General features: G+C 35.3%; 1 protein-coding gene across 1 annotated transcript in view; it reads left to right on the top strand.

Moving 5' to 3' along the window:
- The window catches only part of LOC150104390 (stimulator of interferon genes protein-like), a 181,842-nt gene extending 155,751 nt beyond the window's left edge, over positions 1-26,091 (top strand). Inside the window, exon 9 of the mRNA XM_090396972.1 lies at positions 25,619-26,091. The gene's annotated coding sequence lies outside the window, so the exon portion shown is untranslated. The remainder of the gene's footprint in view (positions 1-25,618) is intronic.
- Positions 26,092-27,335: the final 1,244 nt, after the last annotated feature.

Below are 27,335 nucleotides of genomic sequence, written 5' to 3'. Positions count from 1 at the left end.
CAAGAATAGTCTGTCCTAAGTGGAAATATCTAGCAAGTACTTGCCATTTCCAAATTTTCTCAGTGGTTTTCTGGATATCTGGAATTCATTTCCTACTTTACTGTGTAGGTTTCCAATAAAAACCAGTTTTTTTTTTGTTGTTGTTGTTATTATTGTTTTTCAACATCCCAGTTTCATATTTTTGCTGAATAGTAATATGTATCCACTACCAAAAATGTTTGAGGTTAGTTTTTTGAGCTGCTTTAAGACATTTATTAGAATAAAAAATTTACAGAATTGGAACACATCATTAAGAACAACTTAGTTTTATTTCAAGTTCTAATCTGTAGAGAATTCTCTGCATAATATAGAATGAAGAGTCTGACATCAATAAAAGAAACAAAAAAAAAAAAACCTAGTTTTAATTACTAGACAAGGTTAAATGCAAGTTTCTTATAGTACCATGAGTTATGTGAACAGAATAATATTGGAATTCAAAAGCAATAGATTATTGATATGTACTAACAGTAGTTATGCATTGCAAATTTGGTAGTTGGAAACCAACAAGAACACGCCAGTACCGTGCAATATGCTTACATCTTGCATTGTAAGCATATCGCAAGATTCTTGCATCACATTTTCACTTAAGAAGGAATATTAAAGACTATCATCTTTCCTACATGTTTCCATCCATTGCATTACTCTTTATTCAAAAACTCTTGTTCTCGATTTATGCCAGCCCCCTCAGACTATCATCTTTACTAAAATTGTATTGCATAATCTCATCCATTTACATCTGCTACTATAAAGTATTTCTTCTTTCTTCAATTAAAAAAAGCATTTTTAATTGCTTCCACATTCCTGAGCAGGCTGCAGCCTTAAGGTGAATGAAAAATAGATTTTATGCTACAAATGACAGTAATACAAAGAATCCTCATTCTTTATATTGAAAGATATATGTGAATAGATTGCCAGAATTCTTATGTTTCATTTTTGTCACCTTTAATCAATCCTTCAACAAAATCTGCTATTTTCTTCAATCTGTTAAAGGTGGTCTGCTCCTTTGTCACCATCTGTTGTTCATCAAGGTGTCATGCTCATGCAACCTATCATACATAATTTAAACTAACCATTTAGCAGCAGAGTGGATCCTCGAATATGCAACTCTTGTCTAGTGCAGACTTGCCCAGCATGTCATTAGGTATAGGATCTTCTTAGTAAGCTGTAAACTGCTGCACTAAAGTATCTTCAAATATGAACATTTATTCAAAGGATTTTCCGAAGCTTTGCTCCATTGGCCCGATGTCACTTTTCACATAGTAAAACAACCATTGCATTACTATTTGAGTAATGCAATGGTATCAAGTATTTAATAACACTATATTAAATCAAATATTTTGATTTGAATATAATTGATCAGCAGTGAAGAGATAATAAGGTAGAATAACAATTGATTTCAAATATATGAGCTGAGTGCTAGCATAATACAGTAGTTAACAAGTTGTGATCCAAAACATAAATAAATGCTAATAAGGACATTAAGTACATAGTCATTACAGTTTAATTTAGGCCGATGTAGTAATGCCTCAGCATCCTCTCACTCTCAACAAACATTCCAATTTAAAACTAATATCTACAACAGCATAGTAAATGAATCTTGAACCAAAATATTCTGTGGTTGTCAGCTCCATATTTTCTATACCAGACTTCTCAGGCTCTTTATAGAAGATATATTGATTTTCCTGTAGTGTTTTCAAAACAGAAATCCTGTTATTCAAAGTGTGTGTTTGTGGGAGAGAGAGATAAGTCATTAGAAAATTTGGGAAACAGCTGGGATATACAAAGGAGACCATTTATCCTTTATTTGAAATTGTGGAAGGTAACAAGGAAAATGGCTTGAAAGGAAGGGAAAAAAATGGGCACTAAATTATTTTTCTCAAAGGTCCTCAAAATAGGTTTTTTAGATTTCAGGAATTTAAGTATTTAGAACCCGCCATTCAGTTACAGTTCAGGGTTCTTAGGAACAGGCTTGTAGGAGTCAAGGATATGTTGAATATTCTGTTGGAAGAAGCCATTCTGTGGCATTGAGTAACTCAAGTTAATACAACATCCAATGTGTATTATGCAATAGAATGTCTTCTTCCTATGGAAGATGGTGTGCATCCTTAGCTCATACATCCCTATTCCTAAGAAACCTGTACAGAAAGTTGCACTGTTTTATGTTGTGGAAATATCTGAACTTACTTTCTGGACTCTTATTATCAATTCCAGATATGTACTCTCTGGGAGTATATAGGATAATTATGACAGTACTACATAAAGTTACACCAGTAATTACTAACTTCTGATCAGTAATTTTCCTCCAAATTAATCTTTTATCTGCTGGGACTCTGATGTTATCACTTTTTCCTCCACCAATCCATCTCCATCTTGGTTTTCATCTGGGCCTTTTTCCTAGCAACCTGGCAAAAAACACTTTTTTTTTTTTGTTCTGTTTAAGTGAGCATACCACCTGAGATTAGCTCTGCTAACACATTCCTGAATGCTAAATGGCAAGTTCTTTCCTGTTATCCTCATTTTTAATGTAATACTGCTATGATCCCTCTGTTCACTTCACTAATCTTTCTCAGAACTCTCATATCAGAGGTCTCCAGCCTTTTATCAAGTATTTTATTTATTTTTAACCCACCTCTCAGATCCATTTAAAATTGGTTTGAACCATGTATTGTATATAGCTAATTTAGTGTTTTGACTAATTTCTTTCTTATTTCATATGAATTTATTCATCTGACTTCCAACCATACTAGCTTTACTAATTCTGTTGTCTATTTCCATATTTAATTTACCATCTTCACTAAAAATTGTGCCTAAAGAGCTGAAATGTTTAATTGATTCATAGGTCCACCATTCGGGATACAGTTAATATTTTCAATGTTTCTGCCTATTTTCATTGTCTTTGTCTTTTTATTGCTGATTTTCATACCGAATTTATTACAGCAATTTTAGTCAGGGAATCTTGCAGATTGTACTGGATTTATTCAGAAGATAACATCATCTGCATAAAGTAAAGAGCCAAAATTAACATTGCTCCATTTAAAATTGGTTTCAACCTTGTATTGTATATAGCTAATTTAGTGTTTTGACTACTTTCTTTCTTATTCCAATGACTTTATTCATCTGACTTCTTACCATACCAGCTTTACTAATTCTGTTGTCTATTTCCATATTTAATTTACTCTTCATTAAAAATGAGTAACAGTGGAGATAACATGCACACTTGTCACATAGAGATTTAACATCAAACCATCTTCCTGTACTTCCTTCAATTCTAATTACTGACCTAAGCTTAAATAGAGACTAAGTATTTCTTGATATAATTTCCCATTTACACTATATAAATGTAGCATTTTGAAGAACTTTCCTCTTTCCACTTTGTTATATACCATTTCCAGACTTGCAAAACTTAAATACAAATCCTTATTATATTCCCAAGATTTCTCAACTCTTTTTCTTAAAGTGAAAATCTGATTCTGGCAACCTCTATTTGGCTTGAATCCAGTGTTTCTTCACCAAGCTTCCCCCTTCTGCAAGTTTTCTTAACAGTTTTTCAAGTATACTTGTATGTATATTACCAGAAACATTGAGTAGAAGAATACATCTGTAATTCTCACATTCAGTTTTATTTCTCTGTTTATAGATGGGAACTATGACAACTATACTCTGATCATTTGGAATTTGACCAGACCTTCTGAATTATGGAATGCAGCCACTGTAAAACTGTTATACCTCCATACCTCCATTTTTGGTCCAGTTTCATCTACTACGCCTGCCTTTCCACATTTCAGGTGTTCGATAACTTTTGTATTTCAAATATGGATATGTATTCCTGACTGCATTCATGCTCAGAGTTTTCTACCACTGCGCTGACACACTGCTTGTTTCATTTAGCAGTCTTTCAAAGTAATTACTTCATACATCAAGAATATTTTCAGAATATCCTCAGTTCTCATGTCCCCTTTTATCATCAATAATTAATTTTACAGTACTCTCACCTCTATTTGTAATCTTTCTCAATGGCATTCAGAATATTTTGCCACCTTTCTGATATTTATTTTCTGTGTTCTTACTGAAGTCTTCCCATGACTTTTGTTTATCTAATTTTATATAGGGCTTTGCTTTCTTACATTTTTCTTTGTATTCTCTTAAAGCACAAGCTGACTTGCTTGCCAGGAACTTTTAATATGTTTACTTCTTTTCCTTGATTGCCCCTTGGACTTCCTAATTCCACCACAGAGTTATGATTTTTCTATCCTTACAGACAATTTTACCTCATGCCTCTATTGCTGAATCAGTCACATTTTCTTCAGAGTTTGCCATTGAATCCTCAAGGTTTGGTATTTGTTTTCAAACTCTCACTTTTTCTTCATTGATGTTTGTGTCTCTGAGTCTACAGTTTGTTTACCTTTGAAAGCTGCTCAACTTTCATACATTTAAAAACTTTCTTACTTTCTTTGTCCTGAACCAGTGGAAAAACATCACTATTAACTGTAGCATAGTCAGTGAGACGTTTCTTATTTTTTGCCTCTTATTTAGCCAACCAAATTGGATTCTTATTGACTTAACTCAAAATGATCATGCAACATGATGGAATTTCATGCTGACTGAGGTGTTAAACAAGGTCTGTGTTGTTTTCATCTGAGAACTAGGACGACCAACAAAAAGTCAGCTGCTGGAACAAACCTAACTCATCATCAGCAGAGATCAAGATTTGCACCAGCATTATTCCATTACACCACTGAAGAGTCCAAAGACTCATTCAGGGAGGGCACCTGCTCTACAACTCTTCATCTCCACCACTCAATTCACCATTACGAACTGCAGCTACCATCTTCATCTACACCAGCTGCATCTACTGCCTGCTGCCACTGCTAGGAATTTCACAGACAATCACCAACATCCATTCTCATGGCACAATTCCAACTTGCAGCCTTTTGGCTGGAGAACAGAAATGCTAACTACTCGCCAACCAGGCCGGCATCAATGGAAAACAAATGGAACTAGCAGAAGAATTGGATAAGTACCAGATCGACATAAATAGGTGTTACAAACAAAGAAGACAAAAACAGGTGAGATCTTTCTAAGCAACAAATACAAGATGTTATATTCAGGGAATAACAATCAGGGAAAAGGGGCATCTGATAATATTAAACACTAAATATGAGGATAATCTTGAATGACAGGCAATATCATGTACAGTGATGTAAGCTAATATCAGAAAACTGGACAATGAGACGTATGAGGGTGGTCTGAAAAGTTCTTGGCCTAACAATGAAAAAACGAATTTATAATTTCAAAATTATTTTTATTTTTCACCATAATCTCCCATGAGACTAATACATTTATTCCAGTGATGCTCCAGTGCCATTATCCCATCCCTGTAGTGGTTCTCAGTAAGATATGCAAAATATCCCTCTACGGCTGCAATCACCTCTTGATTCGAAGAAAAACGCTGACCAACGTGGAAGAGTTTTAGTTTTGGGAAGAGATAGAAGTCATAGTGAGCCAAATCTGGGGAATAGGGTGGCTGTTCCAACGATTCATAGCGCAGATCACTTAAATTTCCTTGTCTTTATGGGCAGGTGCATTGTCCTCATGAAAGATGATTTTTTTCTTCTGCAAATGGGGTCTTTTCTCATGAATTTTTTCATGTAGTCTGGTTAAAAGATCAGAATAATATTCCCTGGTAATTGTTTTACCCTTTTCAAGATAATAAACAAAATGCCTTTAGCATCCCAAAACACAGATGCCATTACCTTTTCTGCTGATGGAACTGACTTTGTTTCTTTGTTTCAACTGGCTTCTGTCCACTGTTTTGACTGCTGTTTGGATTCTGGTATGTAATGGTGAATCCAAGTCTCATCCATAGTAGTAAATCAACACACAAAATCAGTTTTATTTTTGTTAAAATGCTCCAATCACTGTTCAGAGATTTTCATGCGAGTGCGTTTTTGATCTGCTGTGAGCAAGCGTGGCGCCCATCTTGTGAATGCTTTTTCATTTGCAACAATTCTTCATGCAAAATATGTCCTACATGTTCTTTTGAAATGCCTACAGTCTCAGTGATTTCACATACTTTGACATGTTGGTCATCCAATACCATATCATATAATAAATTTAGTTTAATCCTTTATCCAAGTATAAGCAAAAAACATTTGCACCTGAAGTAACTTCAGGACTGAGGCAACTTGTAGTAAAGGTGGACCAAGCTCTCATCACTCCTTGTCTCGGTATCTCACAAGCACATCTCCTTGCAGACATGTATAACTCTATGCATTAAGGGAAGGGCCACTACCCAGACGGTTTTAACCTTTATTGAGGTCTCGTCAGTGGGAGCCAGACCCAGAATTGGTGATACTAAGGCAGAAGCAATGGCGAGGTCATATTTACCTATACGAGTTGTCAAAAGGTGTACCTTATTATTAAATTACTCTGGATTTAGAGAAAGATGTTGGAAGTTTATTTTTCACTTGGTTAGACTATAATAAATTTAGTTTAATCCTTTTTCAATAAAGGCAACTCGTAGTAAATATGACCTCTCCATTGCTTCTGCCTTAGTATCACCACTTCTGGGTCTGGCTCTCTCTGACGAGACCTTAATAAAGGTTAAAAACCAGTCTGGGTAGTGGCCCTTCCCTTATATACATCTGCAAAGAGATGTGCTTTGCATTATGAGAGATACTAAGACAAGTGATGATGAGAGCTAGGTCCACCTTTACTACGAGTTGCCTCAGTCCTGAAGATACTTCAGATGCAAACTTTGTTTGCTTACACTTGGATAAAGGATTAAACTAAATTTATTATAGTCTAACCAAGTGAAAAATAAACTTCCAACATCCAATACCATATCGTGCACTTGATCAATGATTTCTAGTGTTGTTACACTTTTTGGACGTCCTTCACATGGATTATCTTCAAGGCTGGTGCAGCCACGTTTACACTCGGCAGCTCATTCCTTAATTTGTCGAAAATGAAGGAGAAGAGTGCCCATTAAGTTTTATGAACTTCGAATGAATTTCTTTTGGCATTAAACCTTTTACAAAGAATTTTATAACTACATGATACTCAATTTTATCCATTTCAAGGGATACAGACAACTTTTGCTTCAGACAGCTGTATAAAACAAACTACTCGATAGAATGACTTGCAATTTCACATGAATGCTTATGACAGATGTACCAACTTAGAAAAAAAAAATCTTGTCATCTATGGTCAAGAACTTTTCAGATCATCCTCGTATTTGTGCTTATGGTCCCACAGAAGGTTCTTCTAAGGAAGAAGTAGAGGAATTTTTTGAGTCTTTAGAGAAGGCAGCTGACACAACGAAAAGGAAAAGATAGAGTAGGATGTGATTACTGTATATAAAAGAACGTTTTGGGAGATCTTGAAGAAACGAGCAAAGTTCTGCTGATTCAGGACAGAAGAATATACAGAGGATTTTTGAAATAGGAAGTGATCACCATTTAGTGTGGAGTAGGATAAAATTGAACTTCATATTGAAAAGAAGGGTTTGAAAACAAGTTTTGAAACGAATCAAAGTTTGAACAGCTATCAGATGTGAACTATAGATGGAAATACACAAACATTATTATTATTATTATTATTATTATTCAGGCCTCCAAGGAGTCAAAAGACTCATCGAGGGAGGTCCTTTCTAAGACATAAAGTCTGTCAAGACTCATCGAGGGGAGGTCCCCCCTCTGAGAAACACAAAGTTTATCATACCACTCTTTAAACTCACTGACCGTTCTCGCTCCCACCACTCCATCAGCCAATGCATTCCACGGCTCAACCACCCTCCACACAAAGAAACCACTCCTTACCCTCTTGCTCACGGTTTCCTTTCGTAACTTCCAGGGATGGCCTCTTGTCATCACTCCTTCCCGCTGATCAACCAAGCGAAAGAACTCCCCAGTGTCAACCCTGTAACCACCTCTCAACAGTTTAAAAGTCTCAATCATATCACCTCTCCTTCTTCTATCCACCAAACTCTGCAGTCCACATTCTCTCAGCCGATCCTCATAACTATCCTTGTACAGTCCTGAAACCATCTTTGTCATCCGTCTTTGTATCCTTTCCACAGTTAATTTATCCCCTTCAAATCCTGGGGACCAAATCTGAGAACAATAGTCCAAGTGTGGTCTGATCAGAGACTTATACAACGGAATGATAACCCTCTTATCTCTGCAGGTCAGTGTCCTTCTCATAATAGCAGCAATCCTCTGTGTTACCTTCACCACCTTTGCAATATGTCCCCTAAACTTCAGGTTTCTATCAATCATCAACCCCAGATCTCTTGTCTCCCCTACTTCCTCCAGTATAACTCCTCCCATAGAGTATGCAGCATCCCATCGATGTTTCCCAAACCTCAAGACCTTACATTTTGCTGCATTAAACTGATACCCCCATTCATTTGCCTTATTCAAGTAAAACTGAAAGAATTTGAAAACAAGAAACCTTGGAGATTCCGTGTCAAACCATAAAAAAACTTTGATTCAACCAGAGAAGCATGTGGTGAGGTAATCTGCAAGGATAAAAAAAATCAGAACTCCATTTTTGACTCAGGAAGTTAGAGGCAGTCAAGGAAAAGAAAAACCATATCAAAAGATCCTGGCAAGTATGTCAGCTTGTGCTCTTAGGGAATACAGAGAAAAATGTAACAAAGCAAAACATTGTATAAAATTTGCTAAACAAGTCATGGTAAGAATTTGAAAAGAACATAGAACAAATGTGTTAGGAAGATGATAAAATATTCTCGAGGCTATTGAGAAAGCTCAGAAATGGAAGAAACAGTACTGTAAAAGGAATTACAGATTATAAAGGGGATACGAATACTGAAGATAAAAATGTTATTGATGTATGGAGAAATTACTTTGAAAGATTGCTAAATGAAACAAGCAGTGCCAGCATAATGGTAGGTAGAAAACACTCAACAGGAATGTATGTATGTGTGTGTGTGTGTATATATATATATATATATATATATATATATATATAGCAATCCCTCAATTAGTGTACCTAATGCGTTCCTTAAAACAGGTGCATTAATCAAAAACACACTAATCGAATATAATAATCTATGGGAAAAAGTATAATTTGTTCCTCAAATTTCTTTTTTTTAGAACCTTAATTTTTTTATAAAAGAATTAAGGTAGGTCTCAGGGCCAGGTTAAAGGAAAACTATGAAGCTGAAAAATGATAAAACATATTCAGAATATAAATTTTATTATTCTACTTCTTAACAAAGAATTGAGCTAATGTAGTTTGGCAGACATTTTGTTTCTTTTTTTCATACAACCGACAGTATGGCCCTATTGCCTCTTCTACTCTTATGCAAATTTTACTGCTTCTTTCTTCATCAGGATTAGCTTCTAAGCATTGCTGCTTAAAAACTTCGATTGTATGAAAAATATTTTCAAATTGTTTCTGTGAAATCTCTTTTGGTTGACTATCAGTGGTTAAATTTTCTTCATATTCTTAAGGATCTTCCTGCTGTGTATCAAAATTTAGCAGGTCGGAATCGCTCAATTCTTCAGAATGAGATTTAATTAATTCTTGACATTATCATTGTCAATCTCATCAAAACCCAGTTCATGCCCGATATTGGCAATTTCCTCAACAACATTATCCATTTCATTTGAAAAGCTTCAAAAATTTTTTGCAAAATGTGGAAGAATGTGCTTCCAAACGACTCGCATATTGCTAGCAGTAATTTCATTCCAATATTAATGAATATTTTCAATAGCAGATTTAACATCAAGTTTCTTCCAGAATTCTAATGTCATATAATTCTCACCAGATGTTGCTTCTGTTGCCTGTTTAAATGTTTTTAAGGCAATCTTTTACTTCTCTCATGCAACCTAATGGATCTCCTGATCCATAGGTTGTATGAGAGAGGTTGTATTTGGCAGTAAAAATTTGGAACATAGTGTACATGGAAGTAGTGTAGTGTGCCATTAAAAATAACTTTGTAAAATATTTTAAATCGATAACTAAATTATTTTATTTCATTCTGGTGAATGATTTTTTTAAATAGTTAGCCATAAAAATGTATAGATAGAAAATTTTTAAAATCTGTAACATTTATTTTTAAGATGTATATGGGCGCACTAATCGAAGTTTAGAGGCACACTAATCGAATTTGGGTATCGAAAAAAAATGACGCACTAATCGAGGGATTACTGTATTATATCTGTATATATATATGTATATATATATGTATGTATCTCTATTTGAAGTAAAAAACACTCAAAAAAATGAACTGTGGAAACAAGTGCAGAAGATATTTGACCAGAAATGCCTCAAACATGAAGGCATAAAAAGGTTTTACTGTGGCTACACTACATAATTCAGAGGGTCGAGTTCCATATGATGAATATATGATGAGCTCTCATAATACCCATCCATAAAAAAGGAATAAAGCTAAATGTGAGAATTACAGAGGAATTTCTCTACTGAGTATTCCTGGTAAAATTTATGGTAGTATTCTTGATAAACAGCTTAGAAAAATTGTGGAGAAGAGCAAGCTAGGTTCAGGCCAAACAGTGGTTGTCAGGATTAGATTTTCACTTTAAGGCAAGTAGTTGAGATTGAGAAATCATAGGAATATAACAAAGATCTGTATTTAAGTTTTGTACATCTGGAAATTTAAATATGGAAATAGACAACAGAATCAACAAAGCTGGTATGGTAGGAAGTCAATTCAATAAATTCATATGGAATAAGAGAGAAATTTGTCGGAACACTAAATAAGCTGTATACAAGACAGTGTTCAAACCAGTTTTAACTTATGGATCTGAAAGCTGGGTCAGAAGTAAAACAGTTGACCAAAGACTAGAGACCACAGATATGAGAGTCCTGAGAGAGATTAGAGGCGTGAACAGATGGTATCAATGGCAATATCATATTAAAAACGAGGATATTAGGAAAGAACTTGACATTGTCGGCATCCAGGGATGCATTAGCAGAGCTAATCTCAGGTGGTATGGTCACTTAAACAGAATGGGTGAGGAAAGATTAGCAAAACAAGTGTTCTCTGCCAGGTTGGCAGGAAAACGACCCAGAGGAAGACCAAGATATAGGTGGATTGATACGGTACAATGTGCCTTAGACAATAGAAATATAAGATCTGATAATGATAATATTGGAGTCTTGACAAGTAACAGACTGATTCGGAGGAAAATTGTAGATGATGAATTGATGATGATGACGACATCTGGAAAAGGCATATGACAAGGTGTCAAGAGGAAAGCTGTTTAAGACTCTCCAATTATATTGTGTAAATGAGACATTATATCAAGCAATACGTAGACTCTATTTGAGTTGTAAGTCAGCAGTTAGAATTGAAGGAGGTACAGGAAGATGTCTGATAAGTCAGGTGCGAGATAAGTGTATACATTATCTCCATTGTTATTCATCATTTGTTTAGATCACAGTATGAAGGAAAGTGGTATTAAACCTGATATCAAAATTAGAGATGATATTCTTAGTTCTTTACTTTATGCATATGATGTCATACTCCTAGATAAGTCCTGAAAAAGTCTTCAGGATTCCTTGACCAAATTGAATAACTGCTGTAATAAATTTGGTATGAAAGTAAGCATTAAAAAGACCAATTATGAAAATAGTTACTAACTAATATAATAACGGAATTAACTCACGTAAATTATTCTTTATTTGTAGAATTTTCACCTGAGTATCACAGGAATCATCAGTACAGGTACAAGGCTAATTAAACAATAACTGTTATATTCACAAAGTGCCACCTAAGTAGCTAAGGTTAAATTTCCTAAATTTATTTAATTGTTATTATTATTTATTTATTTTTAAGAATTTAAATTTAATTATTCAATTATAATAATTAATTTTTTTTAATATAAATATATATATGTGTGTATACAATTATATGTTAGGAAAGATTTGCTGCTTTATAAAGTACTATCTCCCACAAGCGGGAAAGACGTAGACCCATTGGATCTATTTAGGTTAGGGGAGTGAAGTAATGTTTCACGTGTTTTTTCGTATAACCGTTCCATTAGGAACCGACTTTTGTGAATGACATTTGTCTTGTTCCACTTAACTCTATGTCTGGTGTTGACGGCATGTTCTGCAATTCCGGACTATTCGGGTTCAAGGTACTGGATGTACGACTGGTGTTCTTCTAACTGGACCTGAGCAGATCTTCCTGTTTGTCCGAAATATGATAATCCACATGAGCAGGGAATCTGGTAGACACCTGGATAGCTGAGATGTGGGAGCTTGTCCTTTGGAGACATTAGGAATGTTGAGATTTTTCTGATGAGTTGAAAAGCCACACAGATATTTAGTGGTTTTAGCACCTTAGCTACTCGTTCACTAACCCCGTGTACATAGGGGATAGGTATATGTGTAGGTTCTTCTGTACTTGAAGAGGATGTTGGAGCATGACTACTTAAAGCTCTTTTTATGAAGGACTTCTTATAGCCATTGGATATGAAGGAGGAATTAATATACTGTAATTCTTTTTGTAAAAGTTCTTCTGAAGAACAAAAGGAGTTGGCTCTATGAACTAGTGTTTTTATAGTACCTGCCTTTTGACTGGGATGGTGATGTGATTCAGCGTAGATGTACTGGCCCGTATGAGTCTCTTTCCTCTAGACTGTGAATTGTAGATAACCATCTGGTTGGCGAAGAATCAAGAGGTCTAGAAATTTATTTACTTCTACTTCTAGGGTGAACTGGATCCTTGGATGAAGTGCATTAATTTTTGAGAGAAACTGTTGTAGTTCTTCTGAGGTGCCCTTCCATATGGCAAAAATGTTGTCCACACATCTGAACCAAATGTTAGGTTTGGGTGTAATGTTGTCAAAGATACGTTGTTCGAAATGCTCTATGAAGTAGTTGGCAATAGCAGGAGATATTGGATTACCCATTGCTGTCCCTTCGATTTGTTGGTATAACTGGTTTTTGAAGGAAAAATAACCGGACTTTATTACAAATTCAAATAATTTGACAATGTCTGGAGGAAATTCTTGGTGTAGTAATTCTATGCTGTCTGCCAATGGAACATTCGTAAATAGCGAAACAACATCTAGACTAATCATAATCTCCGAATCGTCTAGATGCAGATCAGAAATTTTATTTCTGAAGTCCACAGAATTTTTTATATATGTAGCAGTTCTTCTAGTTGAAGAAGTGAGTAAATTTGACAGATATTTTGTAAGCGGGACAACCTATACAGTCTACAACCGGTCTTAATGGAATTCCTGGCTAATGTACTTTTGGAAGACCATATGATCTCGGTGGGTGCCCGAAGGAGGTCTTTAGTGTTTTCTTTTTATCTTCATCCCATATCGATAATTTTTCTATAAGGGCATTATGCTTTTTTATTTGACTACCTTGTATAAAGGTAGTCAAATAAAAAAGCATAATGCCCTTTATAATTTGTTGCTTTAAAAAGTACTATCTCCCACAAGGTAGATAGTACTTTTTAAAGCAGCAAATCTTTCCTAACATATAATTGTATACACATATATATATTTATATTATAAAAAATTAATTATTATAATTGAATAATTAAATTTAAATTCTTAAAAATAAATAAATAAATAAATAATAATAACAATTAAATAAATTTAGGAAATTTAACCTTAGGTGGCGCTTTGTGAATATAACAGTTATTGTTTAATTAGCCTTGTACCTGTACTGATGATTCTTGTGATACTCAGGTGAAATTTCTACGAATAAAGAATAATTTACGTGAGTTAATTCTGTTATTGTAATAGTTAGTAATATGTCTACTCATGGTATTTCCTTACTGAAAATTATGAAAATAGGTAGAAATATTAACTACATCTTTAATGGAGAAACTATAGAACCAGTAAAACACTTCAGCTATATAGGCACACATTTCAGTGAAGATGACAAATTAAATTTGGAAACAGACAACAGAACAAATACAGCTGGCATGGAGAGCAAGCTGAATAAATGTATATAGAATAAGAGAGAAATTAGTCAAAACACTAAACTTGCTGTATACAAGACAGTGTTCAAACCAGTTTTAAATTATGGATCTGAGAATTGGGTTAGAAATAAAACTCTTGATCAATGACTCCAGTCTCTGATGAAGACTGGGGTCTTTGATTAAGAGTTTTCAGACCATAGATATGATAGTGCTGAGAAAGAATAGGGGGCTGAACAGATGGCATCAATGGCAGTATCATATGTTAAACAAGGCTATTAGAAAAGAACTTGATATTGTTAGCATTCAGGAAAATATTAACAGAGCCAATCTCAGAGTGGTATTGCTACTTAAACAAAATGGGAGAGGAAAGATTAGCTAAAGAAGTTTTCTTTGCCAAGATGGCAGGAAAAAGACTCAGAGGAAGACCAAGATGTAGGTGGATTGATTAAGTAAAAAATGCCTTAGAAGACAGAAATATGAGATCCAATAATATTGGAATGTTGATGAATAACAGGCTAATCAGATTGATAGGAAGTTTGTAATGATGTAACTTTTCTGGTAGTACTGTCATGAGATCCTGTAACCCCCTCCCCCAACACACACACACAAGGGTATATGAGGATGATGATATTTGATGATGATGCTTAAAAAGATCTGACCTGTTTTTTTTTTTTTGTCTTTGTTTCAGTCATTCCTGTTATGTCAATCTGATACTTATCCAATTCTTTTTCTAGTTTCATCTCTTTTCCACTGATGCTTCTTATGTTGATAGCACCAGTCTTCAACTCTACTGATGTTGAGTTGGGATCTTGTTCCAGGATTTGTTCTAGTAGCTGACTTTGTGCTGTTTGCCCTTGTTACCTAATGAAAACAATGGGAATTGAACAGATTGTTTAACTTGAACCTGGTGACACTTCAGCTGGAGTAAAATTTTGTCATGTTTTATCATCGTTTTACATTTTGGTTTAAGCCCATAAAAATACAATGTGGTTGGCTAAATCCCAAATTGCCAGCCCATCCTTGTTCAGTATCCAGGTAGATACTGAACAGGGTGTACCACGAGAGGGCAAGGATCAGACATTAGGTCAGAAGCCCTGGTCGGTTCTGTGCATTCTTTAAAAGATTACTTTGTGGTCTGCTCTGTTATATAGCAATTGATCCTTAAGCATCCCCTTTTTTGGACTCTCAAGAAATATATAGTGCCCACATTTTTTTCTTGTCAACAAGAGGTTTTCTTGTTACCTTCCACTAAGGATAAACTGTTTTCTCTCTTACTCTCACACATTTATCAAGTTCCTTGGGTTTGCTGTCTCTGTTACTTGGGACAAATCGAATATTCTGTTAAGAAAAAGTCTACGAAAACATCAGTCATATCATCTATAAAAAAACTTGAAATCTAGTCTAATTTAGCATATATAACACAAAATACGAGGCTAATCTTCTTGAATGGCAGTCAGTCTCAAGTAGAGTAATGTGGGCAAATATGAGAATGGGGAACTGGACAATGAGACTTATTTGTGCCTATGGTCCCACAGAAGGTTCTACTAAGGTAGAAGTGGAGGAATTTTTTGACGCTTTAGATAAAGCAACTGACACAATGAAAAAGGAAAAGTTGATCCTTGTTGGGGATCTAAATAGCAGAGTAGGAAATGATTGTGAGACATACAAAAATATTTTGGGAAAATTTGGAGAAAAGAGCAAAGCTAATAATAATGGCAAATATCTGTTGGATTTCTGCTCAGGACATGGACTGGTTATTACTAACACCATGTTCCAACATAAAAATGTGCACAAATTCACATGGAGAGAAGAGGCTAGGAATAAGAAAAGTCTCATTGACTATGTTATTGTTGATAGTGATGTTTTCTCCCTGGTGCAGGACACCAGAGTGTACAGAGGATTTGAAATTGGAAGTGATCACTATTTAGTCTTGAGTATTTATTCTTTTCATATTGAAAAGAATAACATGTAAGAAAGTTTTAAAGTGAATAAAAGTTGAGCAGCTCTCAGATGTGAATATACACAAAGATTATTGAAGAAAAAATGAAAGAGTTTGAGAACAGGAATCAAACCTTGGAGATTCAGTGGCAAACTTTGAAGAAAACATTGATTGATTCTGCCAGAGAGGCATGTGGAGAGGTTATCTGTAAGGATAAAAAAATCGGAACTCCCTGGTGGACACAGGAAGTTAAAGAGGCAGTGAAGGAAAAGAAGAAAGCATATCAAAAGTTCCTGGCAAATAAGTCAGCTTTTACTCTTACAGAATATAGAGACAAATGTAAGAAAGCTAAACAGTGTGTAAAACTAGCTAAACAAAAGTCATGGGAGGACTTTGGCAAGAATATAGAAAATAAATATCAAGAAGGTGGCAAAATATTCTGGAGGTTGCTGAAGAAGCTTAGGAATGGAGGAAAGAGTGCTGTAAAAGGAGTTAGAGATGATAAAGGTGACATGAAAACGGTAGAAAAAGATATCCTTGAAGTATGGAGTAATTATTTTGAAAAACTGCTAAATGAAACAAGCAGTGATGACAGCACAGTGATAAAAAAAAAAAAAAAAAAAAAAAACACTGACCAGACATGCAGTCAGGAATACATATCCATACTTGAAGTAGAAAAAGCCATCAAAGGCTTGAAATGCAGAAAGGCAGCAGGAGTAAATGATATTCGACCAGAAATGCTGAAGTATGGTGGTATAAAAGTCTTACAGTGGCTGCACTGCATAGTTCAGAAAGCCTGGACGGAGGGACGAATTCCCGATGATTGGAGTAGAGCTCTCATAGTACCATATATAAAAAGGGAAATAAAACTGAATGTGAAAATTACAGAGGTATTTCCCTACTGAGTGTTCCTGGCAAGATCTATGCAAGTATACTTGAGAAATGGTTGAGAAGAATTGTGGAAGAAAAGCTTGGTGAAGAACAAGCTAGATTCAGGCCAAATAGAGGCTGTCAGGATCAGATCTTCACTTGATGACAAATAGTCGAGAAAGCATGGGAACATAACAAAGATCTGTATTTAAGTTTTGTCGATTTGGAAAAGGCATATGACAAGGTGCCAAGAGAGAAGCTATTCAATACACTGCAGTTATATGGTGTCAATGGGGCATTATATCAAGCAATACTTAGTCTTTATTTGAGTTGTAAGTCAGCAGTTAGAATTGAAGGAAGTACAGGAAGATGGTTTAATGTTAAATCTGGTGTGAGACAAGGATGTACATTATCCCCTCTGTTATTCATTATCTCTATGGATCACATTATGAAGGAAAGTGGTATTAAACCTGATATCAAAATTGGAGATGTTAATGTCAGCTCTTTGCTTTATGCGGATGATGTTATACTTCTAAATAAATCCGCTACAAGTCTGCAAGATTCTCTGACTAAATTCAATTGCTGTTGGAAAGATATGGTGTGAAGATCAGCAATAAAAAGACAAAGACAATGAAAATAGGCAGAATCATTGAAAATGTCAACTGTGTTGTGAATGGAGAACCTGTGGAACAAGTAAAACATTTCAGCTACTTAGGCACAATTTTTACTGAAGATGGTAAATTAAATATAGAAATAGACAACAGAATCAGCAAAGCTGGTATGGTGGGAAGTCAATAGAATAAATTCATATGGAATAAGAGAGAAATTATTCGGAACACTAAATTAGCTGTATACAAGACGGTGTTCAAACCAGTTTTAACTTCCGGATCTGAGAGCTGGATCAGAAGTAAAACACTTGACCAAAGACTAGAGACCGCAGATATGAGAGTCCTGAGAAAGATTAGAGGTGTGAACAGATGGCATCAATGGCAATATAATATTAAAAATGAGGATATTAGGAAAGAACTTGACATTGTCAGCATCCAGGAATGCTTTAGCAGAGCTAATCTCAGGTGGTATGGTCACTTAAATAGGATGGGAGAGGAAAGATTAGCAAAACAAGTGTTCTCTGCCAGGTTGGCAGCAAAACGACCCAGAGGAAGACCAAGATATAGGTGGATTGATACGGTACAAAGTGCCTTAGACAGTAGAAATATAAGATCTGATAATGTTGGAGTCTTGACGAGTAACAGACTGATTTGGAGGAAAATTGTAGATAGGAAGTTAGTAATGATGTAATTTTTTCATGCAGTACTGTCATATCCTGTACACCCCTTGAGGGTACATGGCAGGAATTTGATGTTGATGATGTATAGTATAGATTCGGGTGTAAGACTCGAATACTGCACTGTTACCATTCTAAATTTGAATGTTTGTTCAAAAAGTGCTGAAATGCTACTGCATTGCCCTGACTTAAACTGTAACGATTTCCTTAGCTGAAGTTTAAGAAAGAGTTATCGTTACTTGTTTCGAACAATAGTGTTTGTTGTTTTTTCACACCTTGTAGCAGATAATGCTGTACTGCATTACGCTAGCAGGCATGTTTTATCTTTTGAATTGTTATTCTGCCTTGTTGAATTGTCTGTTCACTTCTCTTATATTAAGATCAAAATATTTAATTTAATAATGTTATTAAATCTCTTGTGCCTACATGTTTCAGTGGTTGAGTGACCTAATAAGAATTGAACACGGATTCCTTGAAACCCACAGGTTAGGAAATTGTCATATTAAAAGTGTGCATAAATAAATAATGGTTTTTAAATAAAATTTAAAAAAAAAACATTAAAATGTTTTTATTCTTAATTCCCTAATGCATACTGCTTTCAGTGTAGCCTGCCTTGAACCATGGACACAAATTGGATATCACCTCCTCAGCATCCATGAAACTTAAGTTTTCTTTTTTGCTCAACATGTTATTTTACCTCTGAACAGCAGAGGTAAAGTAACATTTCTATACAAATTTGAAATCCATCCAACTATTAAATGCTGCTCTTCCATTTGAGTTTTGCTCCTTAGATTTCCCTTAAAATACTTGACGAGTGCAGACTGACTAATTACCCAATTTCTACAAATCATTCCTCTTCTCTTTTATGCACATGTCCAATTCTTACATCTGCTGTTGCATTATCCACAAATATTTCCAAAAACTGCTCATATGATTTTTTAATAATTTTCCCTTTCTTCTCTAAATTTGATAACACTTACAGCATCTGTTCAGCACTCCTTCACAGTTCAACTCCAAATTCATAAAAGAAAGTTGACTTCCTCTTTGTTGGTCCTTTCTGCTGCCTTGGGAATAATTTCCATTATATATCGGTTGAAAAGTAAAATCTGCAAGGCTTCAAATTCAATATTAATGAGTTTGTTCCTTCTCCCCAACTTCCTATCTGCCACGTGCTAATGCACTGTAGAATGAATAACCTTGTATGTGGTAGCATGGGGGGGGGGGGGGAGATCCAGAAATGTTGTTCTTGAAACCAGCCGTGGAACTTTCTCATGCTACCTCAGACCCTTAATACACAGCATTTACTGTATTAGAAGTCTGAAATAGCTAGAATATAAAATCTTGACCGGATTTTATATTCCTCCTTTAATTCTATTTTATCTAAGCATGAGCAAAAAAAAAAAAAAAAAAAAAAATTGGGTGTGAAATATCTTAGTGACTAAGTTACTTTTAATATTGAGCATTTGGTTTCGCATCATATTACCATAGTATTCCATAATTAAGCATTCTTACAGGTTTATAATGTCATGCATTATAGGTAAAGTCACTGCCCAGACCAGTTTTGACAGTCATTAGTGAGAGCTAGACCTATGGACATACTGAGAGATACTGCTATCATCAATACAGAAATGATATTTTCCATATACAAATAAAAGAAGTGATATATTACCCTCCTCCTCCTTTTCTCTCTCTCTCTCAGTGAGAGATAGCTATATCTAGTTCTTTGAGTGGCAGAAATAAATTATACTTGCTGAAATATCTGAGGTTTGTTGGTATATATAATTTACAAGACTAAAGTAGGATTAGACCTTTTTGTTCTGAGTTGAAGATTGTCTAGTGAGACATGCAGAGAGCAGTTATGCCATTAACAAGTTATCTCTAACAGAATTTTTCTAAACAGAGAACATTAAACCTCTTAAATAATAAATGGTTGCTGCAAGTACTTAGTTCACTAGCACTGCAGAATTGCTAACTAAACTCAGGGAAGTTTTTTGCTATAAAAATGTTGAGTAGGCTGTTTTGGTGATTGTATGTTACATTCAAATATGTACATTATTATTATTATAAAAGCATCTGCATGGAGTCTCTGAATACTCATCATGGGAGACCCAATCTATCATACCTCTCCTTGAATCCATTAACAGACAAAACACTCACAACTCACTCTGGCAGCACATTCCACTCATTCACAACTCTCCAAGCAGAACATCTAGTCCACACATCCCTACTAACCACACCTTTATTCAACTTCCAGGGATGGCCCATTGTTCTGGTTTCTAGCCAAGTACCAAAACATTTCCCCTGCATCTATCCTATAAAACCCTTTAAGCAAATTAAATGTTTCTATCATATCCTCTCTTTTTCTCCTATCAACCAAATTCTGCAGTCCACACCTTCAATCTATCTTCATATGATGATAGGCCACTCACTTCTGAATCCTCAAGAAACCCAGGGACCAGACTTGGCCACAGTAATCCAGATGTGGGCATAACAACTTCCTTATCTCTACTTGACATTAAACTGACACCCATTAACTTTTGCCCATACTGACAGCCTATTTACATCTTCCTGCAAGCTCTCTACATCGCCTTGATTAACTATAACTCTACCCAAATTTGCATCATCGCAACAACTGAAGTATTTTCAAATAACTGAATATTTCCTTTCAGGTTATTTCCGATATCATTTATGTACAAATTAAACAGCAATGATCCCAGAACCGCACCATGTGGCACACCACTAGTCACCTTTTTTCGCCTCAATTCTGCCCCTCCATATACCACTTTTTGATATCTGTCCAGCAGCAGCCCTCTTAACCACCTAACCAGTGTCACATCAATCCCCATTTGTTCTAATTTGCATAACAGTGTTCCCTGTGGTATATGCCTTTGCAAAATCCATCAAAATCAGCGTTTTCTTTATCCAACTCAGCTGTTATTCTATTGTAAAAAGTTAGTAAATTACTAACGCATGACAGACCCTTCACAAAGCCATGTTGACCCTCATACAGTGTCATATTTTTATCTACCCATTCTTGAAATCACTTTTTGACCAATTTTTCTAGTACTTTTATTCCCATGCCTGAGATACTGATTGGTCTATAGTTTGTTACTGTAGTCTTAGAACCTTCCTTATGCAAAGGAATACTTTTGTCCTCTTTCCATTCCCTTGGAACTCTACCAGAGCTGAGACTTAAATCAAACAATTTAGTAAAAGGCATTGCCAGTTCCATTGCACATTCTTACAAAACCCTAGCTAATCCCACAGTTGTATTTACATTGAGATTCTATAATATCCTAAAATTTCCAATTCATCCACCTTTGTTCCCACATTAATATCAATCTCATATGTTAAAGCAGTAACCTCACTAGGATGATATGCTCTTGCAAAGTGGTCACTCGGTAACACGACTATTTTATCTACTTCTGTCAACTTGTGACCATCATCACTCATTAAGGTTAATCTTCCATAGTCATTCTTCCTCTTACTTGTAACATAACAAAAGAATGCTTTGAGATTTCCTTTGGCCTGCTTATCTAGATTCTTCTATGATATTATATCATATTATAATATGATTTTGCCTTCCTTGCCAAGCTGGTCACCTTTCTTGCCTGAGCTTTATACTGTTCATGAGTTTGTTGGTTACATTTTTCTTTATATACTCTCCACAGCATTTTCTTCTTTTGCAACTCGTGCTTAATGATATTATTCATCCATCTAACTCCTACCTGATTAACCCTCCTTACCCTTGGTCTACAACTTAATACTGCTTCCTCTAGATGACCCTTAAATATATCCCATACACTACTAACATCCTTATCCTACAGTGTTTTATACAATGCCACAGATTTAAGTTTCTTACTAAGTTTATCATAATCAACTGCCTTGTAGTTCCACATATGCCCCTTCTTGACAGAACATTCCTCATGCTGTACAATCTCGAAGTCAAAAGCGCATGGTCACTTTCACTAATCAGAGACAAATGTGATCACCTTGGTATAGATAGCTCTTCTGATGTAATAAATTTAGTTTAATCCTTTTTATCCAAGTGTAAGCAAACAAAGTTTATGCCTGAAGTATCTTCAGGACCGAGGCAACTCATGATAAAGGTGGACCAAGGCTCTCCTCACTTGTCTTAGTATCTCCCATAATGCAAAGCACATCTCCCTGCAGACATGTATAATGCTATGCATTAAGGGAAGGGCCACTACTCAGCCAGTTTCAACCTTTATTGAGGTCTCGTCAGTGGGAGCCAGACCCAGAGGTGGTGATACCAAGGTGGAAGCAATGGAGTAGTCATATTTACCTATACGAGTTGCCAAAAGGTGTTTCACCTTATTATTAAATTACTCTGGATTTAGAGGAAGATGTTGGAATTTTTTTCCCACTTGGCTAGACTATAATAAATTTAGTTTAATCCTTTATCCAAGTGTAAGCAAACAAAGTTTGCACCTGAAGTATCTTCAGGACTGAGGCAACCCGTAGTAAAGGTGGACCAAGCTCTCATCACTTATCTTAGTATCTCCCATAATGCAAAGCACATCTCTTTGCAGATGTGTATAATGCTATGCATTAAGGGAAGGGCCACAACACAGACGGGTTTCAACCTTTGAGGTCTCGTCAGTGGGAGTCAGACCAAGGTGGAAGCAATGGATTTTTTTCCCACTTGGTGAGACTATAATAAATTTAGTTTAATCCTTTATCCAAGTGTAAGCAAACAAAGTTTGCACCTGAAGTATCTTTAGGACTGAGGCAACTCATAGTAAAGGTGGACCAAGCTCTCATCACTTGTCTTAGTATCTCCCATAATGCAAAGCACATCTCTTTGCAGACGTGTATAATGCTATGCATTAAGGGAAGGGCCATAACCCAGACTGGTTTCAACCTTTATTGAGGTCTCATCAGTGGGAGCCAGACCAAGGTGGAAGCAATGGAGAAGTCATATTTACCTATATGAGTTGCCAAAAGGTGTTTCACCTTATTATTAAATTAGATACTTCAGGCTCAAACTTTGTTTGCTTACACTTGGATAAAGGATTAAACTAAATTTATTATAGTCTAGCCAAGTGGAAAAAAACTTCCAACATCTTTCTCTAAAACCAGTGTAATTTAATAATCTTCAGTATAGGTAAATATGACTTCTCCATTGTTTCCACCTTGGTATCACCACCTCTGGGTCTGGCTCCCACTGACGAGACCTCAATAAAGGTTGAAACTGGTCTGGGTGAAACTGCTCTTCCCTTAATGCATAGCATTATACATGTTTGCAAGGTGATGTGCTTTGCATTATGGGAGATACTAAGACAAGTGATGAGAGCTTGGTCCACCTTTACTATGAGTTGCCTCAGTCCTGAAGATACTTCAGGTGCAAACTTTGTTTGCTTACACTTGGATAAAGGATTAAACTAAATTTATTATAGTCTCGCCAAGTGGAAAAAAAATCCATTGCTTCCACCTTGGTCTGACTCCCACTGACGAGACCTCAATAAAGGTTGAAACCGGTCTGGGTTGTGGCCCTTCCCTTAATGCATAGCATTATACACATCTGCAAAGAGATGTGCTTTGCATTATGGGAGATACTAAGACAAGTGATGAGAGCTTGGTCCACCTTTACTACGAGTTGCCTCAGTCCTGAAGATACTTCAGGTGCAAATTTTGTTTCCTTACACTTGGATAAAGGATTAAACCAAATTTATTATAGTCTAACCAAGTGGAAAAAAAATTCCAACATCTTCCTCTAAATCCAGAGTAATTTAATAATAAGGTGAAACACCTTTTGGCAACTCGTATAGGTAAATATGACTTCTCCATTGCTTCCACCTTGGTATCACCACCTCTGGGTCTGGCTCCCACTGACGAGACCTCAATAAAGGTTGAAACCGGCTGGGTAGTGGCCCTTCCCTTAATGCATAGCATTATACATATCTGCAAGGAGATGTGCTTTGCCTTATGGGAGATACTAAGACAAGTGATGAGAGCTTGGTCCACCTTTATCATGAGTTGCCTCAGTCCTGAAGATACTTCAGGCATAAACTTTGTTTGCTTACACTTGGATAAAATGTCTAACCAAGTTGGAAAAAACTTCCCTGCTCTTCTGATACTATAACCAGGTCCAGTATACTGCCATAAGTAATTATCTCTTAGTAGGTGTACGAATTCTATTTCCTTCCTACCATGTGATTTTTTTTTTCCCTTCCAGTCTATATCTTCATAGTTGAAGTCCACCATCATTCAACATGTACTCGTTGTGCTAATTTGGCAATGCATGTCTACCAGATCATCTGTGGAACTCCTTGACCTATCGCAACAACCAACTGTATATCTTGTCTTACTGGCTTTAATCTTTACATTTTATTCTAATGAACAGCCACCCTCTCACTTGTCTCCTATTCTTTTTGGCTACAATTCATCTGCTATTATCAGCAGTGCCCCTCCCCCACTATCTTCTCTGTCTTCCTTGAATATACTAAACCCTTCACATTCTGTTCCTGTAACTACATCTGCTGTTAGCCAAATCTCACAGATGTCTATAACCTTTGAGGTTGCACTAACCAATGGTAAAAACTCCTCACTTTTGTTTCTGATGCCTCGGGCATCAGTATATAGAAACTGCAGCATCGCTTTAGGCACCTTTACTTTCTGAATTGACTACACTATTCAGTATTTTTGCTTGAGAGATCACTTAGTCATTCTCACACTCACTCACTCGTTTCATGGGTACCTTTCTTTGCGTTCACACAATATCACTTACTTCCACCCTAATTGCTTAATTATTGCTGAATTTGTGCTTCAGCATGGTCAGTGAATAAAGTTCTCTCCGTACACCAACACCCAAACTATTTAGATGCTGTTCCATCAGCATTGTACAGATACTTTCTGTCAAACACAGACCACATATCCATAAATCCTATATCATTCCTTCTGTACAATCTATGTATAGACTCATTGGCTATCATAGCATTGTAGGAGATTTATAATCTTCACCTTGTTGCTCTTCAGTTTTGCCTCTTCTAACAACAACTCCTTTATATCCTTCCTCATATAATACTTTTTATTATAAAATGTCTTCAAATATATAATATCTATCAATCAAATCTTTTTTATGGGTGAAATTCACATGAAAAATAACTGCAAAAAATTGTAGGTGTGATCTGTGAAACAGGTTTTTCAGATAATTATCTTCAAATGTGTATTTTATATTTGAATATAATGTATATTGTAACACATAAAATTTTTGTTTTAGATGTATATAATTGTAATTAACATGGATTTTTTTAAAAAAAGTCTATATATATATATATATATATATATATATATATATATATATACACACACTATATATTATTATTAAAGGAGAACTTGCCTTTAAAGTTATTAGAATAGAATATGTGGTTAACATTATTTCACAAACTTATTAATTATTAAACGTAAATTCATTCCTGTCAGAATTTATAATGGAAAGTTACTTCTAATTAGAAAAAGTGAATTCAAAGAATTTTTAATACTGAAATACTGTTTTACAATAAAAAGAAATGTGTATTTTCAGATGGTATAGTTGCCATGTGTCACAGTTCTAGGAAAGAATCCTCTTCCTTCACATAACATTGCAGTATCTGACCATGTCAGCATACTGTGTATTATCTGTGTGGAATACTACTGCTGTAATATTTTCTCACAAAGTGTGAATTTACTATAACTAACAGTGAGTAAAGACACCAGAGGAACAGAAAATAGCAGGAACGAGAAGGGATGACCCTGTACCAGCAAAAGCCAGAGATCACTTAGTTCAGCAGTAGCTGAAGAATGTCAGTCCATCGTATTACAAGCCAGAAATAAATCAGAATGCATTTTGGTCAAAGCAAGGCAGGAACATCCTTCAGCTGGAGAAACATGTGGAATCAAACTAGATGTGTCAACTCATTAGTGCCTTCATACTCATCCTACTTGTGCAACAAGTAATTGCAAACTGGAAGGTGCTATTGACACAATTATGAATAGTAAAGTCAACTTTGTGTCTGATCTATTGCTGGTATCTGTTGTTATTGTTGGTGCCAGGTTATTTTGCACCCTAGGCAAAGTTTACAAGTGCATCCCTTATTTCACAAGTGCACCCCTTATTTCATAAACTAAAATGTTTCTAATTGACATTAAACAAAATAAAATTGTCTTTCAGGTTAAATTAATAGGGCTTTTTTATTTTCTTTTTTAATTAATTTGAAAATTCTCTGTTATAATTCATTTACAAAAAAAAAAGTTATAAAATACCGAAATTTAATATTTTAAAATGTTAATGTTTTAAAATATTTATCTTAACTGAATTTTAAATAGCAGTAAGTTCAAATCATTTAGGTAAGGAACAAAAAAGAACCAAGAGTTAAATAGTAAAATAGTGTGATGTATGTATGAGGGATAAGGAAAAAGAATAGATACCTAAATCATATATCACTATTTAATTTTGATATTTTAGTAAAGTATGAATATAGCATAGCTTGAAGTTTTGAGCCCGAGGGGGTTGCCTAGTTTGCCTTAATGATAGCGCCGGCCCTGTCTGTTGCATGTGGTTATCTTATGAGCAGTGTAAGGTTTGCCTGTGCATTACTTTCAAGCTTTATTTATCAAAGACAGTTCAACATTGAACTGTCTTTGATAAATACAGGACATATATCAAGACTTATTTCTGTTATTTTGTTTCAGCCTTTAGATTACAACATTGTGTACAACACACACACACACTTTCTACAGCAAACTCAAAGAGACTACAGTAACATTTGTTATAGTGGATAGTTTAGCATAATGAATTGCTTTTGTGTAGTGTGTGCTTATGGTGGCTTTGTATGGGGATTTTCAGTGGTTTCAGTGAGTTTGCTTAGTGGGAGTTGAATGTTTAAATTAAAAATAAGGAGAGGTAGTACTTTCAAGCTTTATTTATCAAAGACAGTTCAACATTGAACTGTCTTTGATAAATACAGGACATATATCAAGACTTATTTCTGTTATTTTGTTTCAGCCTTTAGATTACAACATTGTGTACAACACACACACACACTTTCTACAGCAAACTCAAAGAGACTACAGTAACATTTGTTATAGTGGATAGTTTAGCATAATGAATTGCTTTTGTGTAGTGTGTGCTTATGGTGGCTTTGTATGGGGATTTTCAGTGGTTTCAGTGAGTTTGCTTAGTGGGAGTTGAATGTTTAAATTAAAAATAAGGAGAGGTAGCATTAATGATATAGTCCTTGAATGGAAACATCTTATTATAC

Source organism: Typopeltis vanoorti, chromosome 8, assembly GCF_054136105.1.
Source record: "Typopeltis vanoorti isolate ZY-2024b chromosome 8, IOZ_Tvanoo_1.0, whole genome shotgun sequence".
In the NCBI taxonomy this organism is placed as follows: Eukaryota; Metazoa; Arthropoda; class Arachnida; order Uropygi; family Thelyphonidae; genus Typopeltis; species Typopeltis vanoorti.
The sequence above is the reverse complement of the archived record's forward strand: the minus strand, read 5'-3'. Positions and strand labels throughout refer to the sequence as shown.